Below are 13,101 nucleotides of genomic sequence, written 5' to 3'. Positions count from 1 at the left end.
GCTCTGGACGGCTCATATAATGTATATTTAGTGGTTTATTTTACTACGCTTTATCAACTGCTATGTTTATCTAGCGTCTGAATGATATGACGGCGATAATGCCAGCAAAATGCGTCCAGAGTCCAGCGCCCCTGAAGTTACCCAGCATTTGCTCTTAATGGGCTCATAACATGTTCACAGATTATTAAAGTGGCTGACGGTAAATCATTCTCAGAATAATTTATTCAAAATCTGATTTAATATAGAGGTGTTGTATTGCGAATAAAAATCAGGGTACCAGAAGTAAATTTCTCACACATCGAATAATAAATATAGAAAAAATACAGCACTTAAGCATAGTATTTGCAGTATCTAGTCTTTTTCATATAAAATGACTTACAAACACCGAGGTAGAAATCCGGGGTCGTATGTGGTATTTTCAAAATGGGACTGTATGCGATATTTTCGGAATGACTGTTCCATTGCCGTGAATTAACTTTTCAAATAATTTTCGGATAACACGCGTACAAGTTCATCATGTCGACACGAAACAATTCTGAATACTTCAACTTTCTTCCGTTATCTCCACACCTTTAGCTTGTCAGTTCGCTACACCCATTGATGAGAACGGAAGGATTCTCAACCGTACGAACACAGTACAAGAATTGGGATTGGGATGTATGAGACAGTTCACTGTAACTCTGCATTTGAGATATGGACCTAAATCTGAGAGTAGGTCTACGCGTTGCCTGAATTTCTTAGCTGTGCATGAGCGCCTCACATTCCTCTACCAACCGAGCGAAGACGCGACCACCTCTTTCAATTACATGTTTCTAATTACGCGCATTCTTTCTCCAATAAACCGCTCATTCCTCTGGCAATAGGAATGCGGGAAACTTCACTTCTCAGTCTCTTTCTTCTTTCCTTAATCATATACTATTCAAATCGATTCATGTACAAACACATTTCTTACATCTACTTAAAATATAATCATATTTGGAAAAACTAAACACGAAAGATGGTATAAGAAACTACAGTAAACTAAACAACTAAGAAGAGAAACTGATAAGGCGAAGGAAGACTGGATGAAACAATTAAATAACAGACAAACAAGAAATACTGGAACATGAAATAAATATGTAGAACAGCCATATGAGACAGAATCCTCCAGATGATTTAGCTATAGAAGATGAAGCAGCCATATTATAAAACTAAAAATGAACTTCTATTCTAAGAGAAACTGCTTTCTCATTCTTTTTTCCCTATGACGGAGAATAAAATGGACGTTCGTGACTTTAGAAGTGCTGCAGTTCAATTCTTTTGTTTGGAAGGCAAAGCGTACAACAACACAGCCGAGAGTTTCATCCCCTATTCTACTTCTCTTTTTCTTTTTGACGTCATTTATTATCGAGAAAATCCTTTCAGATTCTTCATTTGAAATAGAGGAGTGTCAGCACTAATTTTGCGAATTTTCCTATATTGGGAAATTTTAGTTCGTCATGAGCTCCTTAGCTTAAGTGACTAAAAAAAATAAACTGAAAATTTAAAGGATGGCCAAAAAGCCATCAAATTTTAAAAAATGATCAAAAGTGCCCTCAAAATTAAAAAAAAAACGACTGAAAAGATTAAAACATCGAAAACTGATCAAAAACGACATAAAAACTCTACATTTCTGTAACCATCAGGTGTATCCAGAATTTATATACTTGCGGGTGTTGCAAATCATGAAAAGAAAAAAAAAAAGATGACATGTCATCAAAATCCGCGCCCTGGTTATCACACTCTAGCACTGTTCGGGCACAGAGTTTGTTTACTGGAAAAGAAAACATTTCTCGGGTATTGAATGGGAACAAAGGCTTCCCAGTAACTTAGAAGAAAGTGTAGCACACATTAAACAGATAGGAGAAAGAAGAACAATATGTGCACTCTCAGATGTAGGCCTACTGCGAGTTTTATTTTTTCTAAAATCTTTAAATGGAAATTTTGCCAGTACCTTAACTGAAGTATTTCATTATACATCTTGGTTACACATCCAACCAAAAAGCCAGAAACTAAACACACTATAACAATACGAAATATACAGACACACAAAAACACATCCAAATAAAAATCACAACACACAACTCAATTTAAGAACACACACTCTTTCACTCCACATTACACTACACAAACACACCCCCAAAGGAAACAAAACAAAAGGCGCCAAGACCAGCAACAACCAGTTCTGAAAATGGCTAATAGCAGGCCGAAACATGTTAACAAGGTAATATAAAATTTAACACGCGAAAGACACTTAATACGTTTTCCGAAGTGAAGTATTCCTCTGCAGGTTTCTTGGCTACCAACACCATCTGGATTTGGCGTGGCGAACAAAGACATTTCTTGAGTCTACTAATGTGAAAGTGGCAATAATTTTATGTATGATGTGAGATTGATTCAAATTTGATAACAGACAGGAATGAACTTTTATATGCACAAGAAATGGTCTGTAAATCACGGATATTACTATTTTCGCGCCGTAAAAAAACAAGACCTCGTCTTTACTGCCCTTTCTTAGTTGTTTACGCGAAGAAATTTGATCACCTTAGATCAACCGCCCTCGGTCACGTTTGAACCCGCAAACCCCAGTTCTAATGTCACGGAGTCACCCCAAAAGACACGATCTCTCTACAAATCAAGATTTCAGGTATAACTCCCTGTAAAGTTGATTTGAATAATTTCGAGGGAAAAATTGTTCCGGAGCCGGGTATCGAACCCGGGACCTTTGGTTTAACGTACCAACGCTCTACCACTGAGCTACTCGGGAACTCTAACCGACACCGATCCAATTTTTCCCTCTATATCCACAGACCTCAAAGTGGGCTGACAACCGTCAAGCAACCAACTTCGAGTGCACACGAAGTTGGTTGCTTGACGGTTGTCAGCCCACTTTGAGGTCTGTGGATATAGAGGGAAAAATTGGATCGGTGTCGGTTAGAGTTCCCGAGTAGCTCAGTGGTAGAGCGTTGGTACGTTAAACCAAAGGTCCCGGGTTCGATACCCGGCTCCGGAACAATTTTTCCCTCGAAATTATTCACGATCTCTCTATTTTGTATATTCGAAAACTAGAGTACATGCTTGAATGTAAGATAGGACTATCGTGCTACGTTACATCCCTACAGTTTCCTATGACGCCAGTGAACGTAGTAACAATGGAATGGAGGTGTTAACGCTTCCCTCCTCTAAGAGAAAAATATTTCAGGAAGCTGTCACAAAGGATCGTGCCGCACCACGGAGCTGGAATTTCGGTCAAAGAACCCGTGAGTAATTTAACTGGTAGTGTTAATGGAATCTTGAATGCGTTATACCTCGAGATGTTGCCACAATGCGCTATTCTTCTTGTGAGTCGAGGTCGAAGGTCATTCTTCATGTGCATCCAAAAAATGTTAATTAATAATTCAACACAATTATATTCCTTAATGACGCTATCTATTGTCGCAGTTAAGGTATAGTCTCAATTCTATGTTGCACTGTAACGTAAAGGCAGTAAATTAAAAATTTCATTAATAGTAATTTAATAATAAAATCATAAAAATAATTAATAATAACCAATTTTCCGAAATTTTTACTGAAGTTCAAAATAATTCGATCTGCTCCTGGGAACACACATAAAGAGTATTTCTTTGATTAAGCCATTGTAGTCCGTGGATTAATGGAAGAAAAAAGATCGAAACTATTTTACGGAATTAAATGTACGAATTCGTACTTACACTCACATTTCATATTCGGTGGAATGTAACACCTTGTACAGAGCGTTCGCCTACGGGTGGGGCCAGGAAAGCGGCCTGCTTGCAGTGTCGCTTGCGGGAATCGTCTCTCCGTGAGCTTCCGCTTTCTGTACTATACTCTGTAGGGTTTTAATTTTAAAAGTTTAGCAGCAGTAAAGACTGATGTTTTTGAAACACTAACTTCCTGTGAAACACGTGTTACAGATTTATAAGGAGAGCGTGTAAATGATGCACTGATTTCATCAATTTTTTCTTCCGTCAATACTCTTTGTTTTCGCTTAGGAATTGTAGCATTTATCGACCCTGTTGTCCTTAATTTGTTAACAAGACGTCTAACAGTTTCTCTACCCTGAATTGGAGCACCCTGATATTTCACTTCAAATTGCCTACGCACCTCTCTACATGACTCTGTTTTCACATATGCATCATACATAAAAACTCGCTGTTCAAGCGTGAATTTTGCGTTTTGCATTGTTAACAAATTTTACACACACGCTGAATATTTAAGCAACTGTGCCAAGAAACTGCACTGTACGTGTTAAATACTGCAACATCTGGCTCACAACTGATAACTTGTCGACCTTTATGTCCTTGATTGTCGAGCGTGTCTCAACAACTGCGCGCACAAAGCGGCGTATCAGTACATGCCGCTTTCCTGGCCTCACCCGTAGGCGAACGCTCTGTATTTATGGCTAAACTATGATGAAAGCCATTTCGAACTTTACAGTACAATATTTACGAATTCAAACCTGTAATTGTCAAAGTACTGCTAACATGACATGTGTGATTCACTACTCAGTGCTTAAGATGAGTGTCTCTTTTGAGAGAAGACAGTTCTAATAATCCCATAACACTGACTTACATATTGTATTATGCTTACTTATTTTATGGGTTTTAATGTCATTGGCTTTCCTTTTGATTGAATATTTAGGCTATTTATTACTTCAGTTTCACATAATTTACATAGTTATGTTTATATTTACTTCAAAACCTTTTTCCAACCTCAAGGTCGCAGGTTCGATCCCGACCAAAGACGATGGCATTTAAGTGTGCTTAAATGCGACAGGCTCATGTCAGTAGATTTACTGGCATGTAAAAAAACTCCTGCGGGACAAAATTTCGGCACACCGACGACGCTGATATAACCTCGGCAGCTGCGAGCGTCGTTAAATAAAACATAAAATTAAAAGTTTTCACTTCATCCTCTTTTGCTAATTTTCTGAATGTGTTTTTATAATTAAATATCGCCAGAAAATACGTCTATTTATTTCCTGTATAAAATTGCTGTTCTGAAAGCCTTAGAACTATCAATGCTTACGAATTCTCCCAAAGTGTTAATGAATTTTCATTTGTGTGTGGATGTGACTTGAAGTTTAAGATGCAAGGGATTACTCGTTGTTCTTTCGTTTCTCTTTCTCTATCCAGCATAATTATCCACAATTCCAATGTCATTACTATTTCTATTTTGAAAAAAAGTGGTGCTTACCATGTATGTTTGGTGTCGTATGAACCGTCCTCCGTGGTATGTATTTCTCGTGGTCTGTTCAATGGTTGATAGATGGCAGTGGTGGTGGGTTCTAGAATTTCTAGATGAGCCAGAACGGAATCCCTGAAACCAGATCGCGAAATTAGACAACTCAGATGTATCTCGGAAGTACAGCAATAATCAGAGGTATGGTTTTCGGATTTGTTTGGCTAGAAAGGAAAGCGTGGTGCTTTGAATGCTAAAGCCAGCTTAGCCGAGCGGTATAGTCGGCACGCAACACATTCCATAACGAGTGCACGAAAAGCCTACTTGGATTGAAACGCCTAGGCATAATTCCGTCCCCACCAGAAATTACCTCTATCTATGCGTGCCGTCTAGAACATGATTGTTGTTCGTTATTATTGAGATGCACTAGCATATCTTGTGAGGGCCCAGTGTTACGTCATTTGGAATCCTAACGTGCGTCCGTCTATTTACAAGTAATGAAAAAATCTAGGCTCCAATCTGGATTAAAGCAATTGGATTGCTGTATCTTGGAATGGTATTACACACAGACCATGGCTATCTGAAATGTTTGAATCGATTTTCGGGTGGGGTACTACTACGACTCAGCACCAAGAACTTTCAAGATCTATTGCTCTAATCCTCAAGCTAGGTGCATTCCAAAATCCATACCGGCTGACTACACTAAGGTTCGCAGTGTACCCAGGTTTCGAGTAGTCAACCTCACTCGTCCCTAGGCCAGCTCCCTCCTTACGTCCCAAGCCGGCGTTCGGGGAATTACGACGAAACGGTGAAATGTTGACGGAATAATATAGATGCCTTAGATGAGGAAATGGGAGAACCTCGAGAAAATTCCTAACTGCGGCCTTGTCCAAAAATGTATGTTTCTCACAGTGTGATGAATTAGGACTTTCACGGAAAAAAAAGGACAATACAGAAAAATGTAAGTTTCTCACTACATGATAAATTAGGACCGTTAGAAAAAAGGGAATCAACTTCTTTTCTTCGATATTGAATCTTACTTTTTACTTCATTTTATTTTAAAAATTAATTTTTCACTTTGAATCTCTAGAACTGGAAAACTATGACTAAAGGCTGGTTCACAATAAACCGGGAACGAGAAGCATAGGACGTGAATATGAAAATTTTTGATTCACAATAAACCGAGAACGTAGACGATTATGCATATCGATATGCATATCAATAACGATAGGCCTATGTAAAGTCGATATTACGCATTCTGATTTTATTTGTTAATAATTGACCAATGGCGTTCTCTCATTAGTACAAGGCAGCCAACATAAACACATGTTAACCAACTTCGAAATTTCAACTGAAACATTTCATTAGGTACGGTACTATAAATATGCTCATGCATCTTTATTGTCACAATCTATTTTAAGTCTACCATAACGTAAAATAATTAGAGAAGAAACATTTGTAATAGAACAAAAATGAACACAACAGTAGTTATTGAATTGAAGCATGAATATGTAGTATATAATACAACCAATACAGTAATAAAGTATGATTCAGTTACGATTGGTGTTCAAAGATGCAGCTATTAAAAGCCACGTATTCTCCTTCATTTTCTCATCTTTATACGAGGCGCGCCGCTTATCGTAAACGTGAGGATTTTCCTCAACACTCAATATTAGAACCTCATCAAATAAAACTTGCTCCATGATGCACAGCACAGAACAAAATAATGCATAGGTTATGTCACGGTCTTCTTGCTACAAAATATACGACGACAAAATAGCTTTTAGATGGCAATAAAATGAATCTAGTGGGCTGCGATCGGAAACGTGAACGCCGAAGTTGAAACTTGGTCAACTCCCCGTTCCCGATCCCGGGCTCCGGCAAGCTTTTCGTTAATTGTGAATGCTCACATTTATATGTACACATTTTAACAATTTTACCGTTTTCGTTTTCGTTCCGATTCTCGTTTCCGGTTTATTGTGAACCAGCCTTAATTCAGTGTTCGTAATATTAGTATGCATGCTGTCACTAAATTCAGTGAACAAATATTCAGGCGAAGAAAATTAAGTACTAGATATTGAAAAAAATAATTTTCTATATCGTACCGTTCAGAAGATAGGCTTACTAAGATGCAAAATATGTGTCGAAGTGTGACATTTCCTTGAGATACAAGGGAGAGGAAAATAAATTACATAGTACATGAAGTTGTTCACTGATTATAAGATTTGTCCGACATATTTCTAGGGATGGAAATCAATTGTTTTATTTGCGAGCTTATGGCGACATATTTATTACATAAATAGATTTTCCTCGCTTTCGAACCTAAAACACGCTTCAGCGAGAGAAAGAGAGAGAGGGAGGGAGAGAGAGAGACAAGGAAATAAAGTCTGAAAACAAACTTTTTCAGTAATTATGAACACAGCAACAAGCATTGATTAATAATGGAGAAATAAGTGGAAAGTCTAAAACAAATAGACAAAATCTCATATCTCACGAAAGGTAACACTGGGTCAAGGTTGTTAGTACAATACCAGGAACTGAAGCTGAGATTAAACTGAAGCAGGAATCCAGTTCTGTGTTCTGTCCCGTGCCGCTTTCTCTTCTGTAGGGTTTATAGCTTTACAACCATCCTGTTGAACAACAGAGACAACGCTCCACAAACTTTGATCCCTTTTCCGAAAAGCACTTCAAGAAGTTGACAGAAAGAATCTGTTATCTTGGAAAACACAGCATAATGTCACTCTTCGCGCTTCACAGCGTGCAGATCGTTTCATTGCCTTTGCATTAGAGTTGGGTCGATTCGTGAACGAATCGTTCATTCGAACGACTAATAATAAAGAATCGTAAGAATCGATTGGTGGTATCAACGAATCGTCGTTCAAAAGAATCGTAACGAATCGTCGTTCAAAAGAATAGTAACGAATTGACATGGTATCGTAACCCACAATTCTATTTACTTGTTTGATGTAACCTGTCAACGGACATTTCCGAACCGTGCCGAATGCTCCCGAGCGAGAGTGAAATCAAAATACTGCATTTGTTAAATATGGAAAATAATTAACACAAACCTGAAATTTGCATAGTTAAATAGAGATGTAATGCAAAAAATGTACTTCATAATAAGATTCAGTTGATAAATTATAATTTAGAAACATTATCTTGGGTAATTTTGTAGACTAATGGAGGTCATGCTGAATGGTTCCAGCCAATGAGAAAGAGACAATCCAATGTCTCGCCTCTTATGCCATCTACGCGTGAGATGTAGAACGTTTTTATGCTACGCGTGGTTTGCAAAGGTAAGTGTCCTGCGAGTCGTTCGTTCACGATTCAGAAGTATAGTTGGAATCGCAGACTGAGAAGAATCGTGAACGAATCGTTAGAATCGATTCGTAATGTATGATTGAATCGTTGGAATCGACTTCTGAAAAAGAATCGTGTTGCCCAACTCTACTTTGCATAAGTGATGGATTCATAAACTCTCTTGACCTAAGCCTCAATATGGAATGTTGAGAAAATGATGTAAGAACTTATGTTTTGTCGCACTTTAATACACCCAAAATAGTGATATCTACAGAACATAGCTGTTTTTTTCTCGAAATTTCAGACTGCCCCTCCCAGGTGACATAGGCCTATTTCGTAGAGTTTGTCGGTTTAATTTTGTAATTGGTAAGTAACGGTGGTAACATGAATTTCAAACGAAACTTACGCTATTATTTATTTCGACATTTCCGAATTAAACCTTTCATCAGTAGAAAACATCATACAAGTTTGTCATAGAATTTTATGGTAATAACAGGTATATGTAGGAAAAATAAAACTACAATACAAATAAAACAGACGAATTCCAAGAAACGTGCTTGATAGCGTTTTCTATGAAGCGCACTCACAACAATACACACTTTGTCATGAATTAAGTGACGTCATGAATAAAGATATGCAACTTATGTTACTGGATGTGGGCTATAATTCACGCCTTACAAGGAAAGACTATGTTAACTACACTGTATGTTGTCTCCTGGTCGGAGAAGAGAAACAAATAAATAGATAACATGTAAAGGTATCCATATTTCCATTCCGTGAAGTCACACAGGGTAGCAGGAGTCTAACGATCCCACCTTTACAGACATCGATATTAGTAGCAGTAGGGATATCAATCTTATGTGCTCCCTGAAGGATTAGATAAAATTGAAAATCCATTAAGGGTATATGTACGAGAACGACCACAAATATTATTAGAAAATGTAGGCTCTAAATTTCTAAAATTTTACAAGAAAATGAACTCACAATTGGACAAATATTACAAGGTACCACAACAAGACCTAGTAGAACTTAAATATCTGATAAAAGTATAAAAAAGGTTACTAATACTATTTTTTAGAATTCACCTTTCACTTTAAGTTAAATTTTCCAAAATTTGAAAATTTTCACACATATTATTTCATAACTTCACAATCATTAGAGATAGAATTCTGAAATTTTGTACACTGATTTAACATGCATTTATGCAAAACGTAGACTACAATATTGCCAATTTCCTTGAAAATAGAAAAATTAGGTCACAAAATATTATGTAAATTTTAATATATTTTATATAGGACATATAAAAAATTAATTGTATTAAAATAAACAACTCTACATGTCTGAGAGTAGTCTACTTTTCAGAAATAATTTTTATTACATGCAGGAAAAATATTAAAAATGTCAGAGAGACCATAACAAAGTTATGATTACCAAATGATGTAACTGCAGAATATTATTGTTTTTTTTTTCCATACTTTGATAAAACTGATTTTAAAAATATTATTAGTAACCTTTTTTTTATACTTTTATCAGATATTTAAATTCTAATAAGTCTTGTTCTGGTACCTTGTAATTTTTGTCCAATTGTGAGTTCATGTTCTTATAAAATTTTAGAAACTTAGAATCTACATTTTCTAATAATATTTGTGGTCGTTAACGTACATATACCCTTAAGCTACCAGGAATTTGAACTCGCGATCTTTTGGTTTTCAACACAATGCGCTCATAACGTAAATAAAAATTTCTGAAAGTGTCCGGACGGCATCAGTTAACTGACATTTGTGCTAGATGGGACGAATATCTTCAGATCTCCAACTACTGTTATGTTTAGATAGCTTGGCCGATGATAACATTATGCGCAGTAAATCAGGAAAGTCCATTTTGTACTGACAAGGAAAAATGGGCGTATGGATTAGTCGCTGTACAGCTCCTGTAGAGTTCACTTCTTTTCCTCGTGGAAGTGCATAGTATACTAACTATTGCAAAAATATTAGTACCATAATGGAACCAATAAAGACATTGTATTTTATTGTGAGTGGAGGAGTAAAAAGAGAAGACTGCGTTCTGTTAAGTACGAGTGTATGAACAGCAGTGAGTGGAAAAACTGTGATCGCCCATGGAGTGCAGTACGTGACCAATGTTTTTCAACATAACTATAATTTACGTCAACATGCAAGCAGTTCTCCTCCTTCCCCTTCCTGCCCCACTGAATGTGCTGAGAAACTTACTCCACATTACCCCTACTCAAAATGTTCGCGTAAAACACCGGCCAAGCTATCTAAGCAGAACAGTACGTCGATTTTCCTTTTTCACTGCACTATTGTTTCATGACCGTCATACAATCAAATTTCCATCTCTGAATAACCTTAGTAATGATAGATTCTAGATCATTAATTGAGTCCTGCGCTTGGTTACTTTGAATGCCGGAACTATATTTCGTTCCATACTGTCTGACAGATGTAAACATTGCCGGTAGAAGAGAGGAGAAGTACAGTGCGATCCAAAAGTCCCTCCGCAGCTCCATTAGTTATAGTAATCCTGTAGACAGCTGGTACGTAATCTTGTAGGAAGTTGACACTTCCCCATTAATTTCGGTTTGACAACCTCACATCCCCAGTCAATCATATGCTTAGCGGTCAGTGCTGCCACTTGAATTTTCTGCCTAGTGGATTCTCGGCTGCACCGTGGTTACAGAAGTACTGCGGAGAAACTTCTCGCTCGCACTGTATAATTGCTATTCAACCGATGGTAGAGGTCTCATTCCACGCTTGTCTTGAAGTTGAGCTGTCTTAAGCGTTATACCCCCACCCAACTTCAAGATAAGAATGGAAAGAGACCTCTGCCATTAGTTGAATAGCAATTACACTTCTCTCCTTCGCTAATGGCAGTGTTTACTTCTCCTATCAGACATTATGGGACGAAGTATAAGTTGGATGACGTCAAGCTACACTCCATACATACTAGAGATGAACAAAACTAACTGCCGCTCTCGCTCGCTGTGTTCGTGTTCGTTGCACTTGTCTTTCGAGTATTGTCTCGTAACTCTTGTGCGTTTCGAGCCTCGCCCATCATTCTCGAAATAGCATTTGGTCGACGTGGAAATATTTCGTAACTTTGAATAACATACATCATTGAAATAAATAACATTAGAGATGTTTAATTGATACAAAAAGATAAAAGAAAACAGTATCACAGTTATGAAAATGTTCTGATTCTAATATTAGATATTACCTGTGGTTATATAAATAAAAAATTTCTGAAATAAATTTGAATTTCTAAGAAACATAAAACATAACGTTAAATAAAGCGTTTTTTTTTACTTGAGATTATACACTTGACTTAAGGGGAGTTGGTCATTATCGCCTGCAAAATAATGGTAAAAATAGCCTATCTTCTAGCAGTCATAAATATAATAGTCTGCTATTTATCAGTGGTCTTTCATTTTTGTTAGCTATGTGTGTATACATATTAAGCTTTAAAATGAAAAAGAATGGTGAATCTAAAGCAAATCTGTATCCTTAAATTAATTTTTTTAATTAAGCACAATTTGTTTTTATAAATTCACTACATGTCTGTGATTAGGTACACTCTATTCACTCATTATAACACATATTGAATTGAAACTTTGACCACTTACTGCTAACAGATACTAAAACATACCCTACTAAAATTATTCATATATCTGTAATATTATGGGCATAGGGCTTATAGTAATCATCACCGTCAATAAATTTAAAAAAATTGAAGATTAGTATAAGCCCTATGCCCATAATATTATAGACATTTTAATAATTTTAGTAGGGTATGTTTTAGTATCTGTTAGCAGTAAGTGGCCAAAATTTTAATTCAATGTGTGCTATGATAAGTGAATAGAGTGTACCTAATCACAGGTATGTAGTGAATTTATATAAAACATATGTTTAAATTCAAAAATTAATTTAAGGGTAAGATTTACACTAGATTAACAATTCTTTTTTCATTTTAAGGTTTAATGCGTATACATATATCACTAAAAAATGAAATAGCTGTGATAAATAGTATTACATTTATTACTGCTTGAAGATAGGCTATATTTACCATTACTTTGCATGCGATAACGTCCAATTCCCCTTAAACATACGAAAAAAATTCCTAGTCTTTTAATAAGGGCCTAGTAATTAAATAAAGATTGGGGAACGGATTACTACGCTGAGAGGTGGATATAATGTTACAAACAGGCTACTTGATTGTTTATACATGTATAATAGTTGCCAAAATGGATAAAAGTTCAGTCTGGTATAAACAACTGTGATGATTCAAGGCTACTTGACGTTCGAGAGTTGATCACTCCCGAAGTCCCGATGTTTTGAACGTTTGCTTACAAGCAGTCAACGACAGGCAATACTGTCGTGCGGGTTTTGGGCTCTGCGGGCATCCTCGCTCGTTGTTCATCTCAATACATACCTACAGTGTTGAGGGCTGTTACGAGGCTTTAGGTAACAAGATGCAGGACTCTAATTAAATTAATAATGAGTGCAATAATTTCGACACTAAAATGAACAACTCGATGCACTGAAAAGTAACTGTGGATTATTTGAAAATCTG

At 36.6% G+C, this 13,101-nt stretch overlaps 1 protein-coding gene across 2 annotated transcripts in view; it reads left to right on the top strand.

Moving 5' to 3' along the window:
• LOC138707587 (cadherin-like and PC-esterase domain-containing protein 1) overlaps positions 1-13,101 on the top strand; it is a 496,436-nt gene that overhangs the window by 444,010 nt on the left and 39,325 nt on the right. The gene's annotated exons all lie outside the window — the stretch shown is intronic.

The sequence above is a fragment of the Periplaneta americana genome, chromosome 10 (assembly GCF_040183065.1).
Source record: "Periplaneta americana isolate PAMFEO1 chromosome 10, P.americana_PAMFEO1_priV1, whole genome shotgun sequence".
Taxonomy (NCBI): Eukaryota; Metazoa; Arthropoda; class Insecta; order Blattodea; family Blattidae; genus Periplaneta; species Periplaneta americana.
The sequence above is the reverse complement of the archived record's forward strand: the minus strand, read 5'-3'. Positions and strand labels throughout refer to the sequence as shown.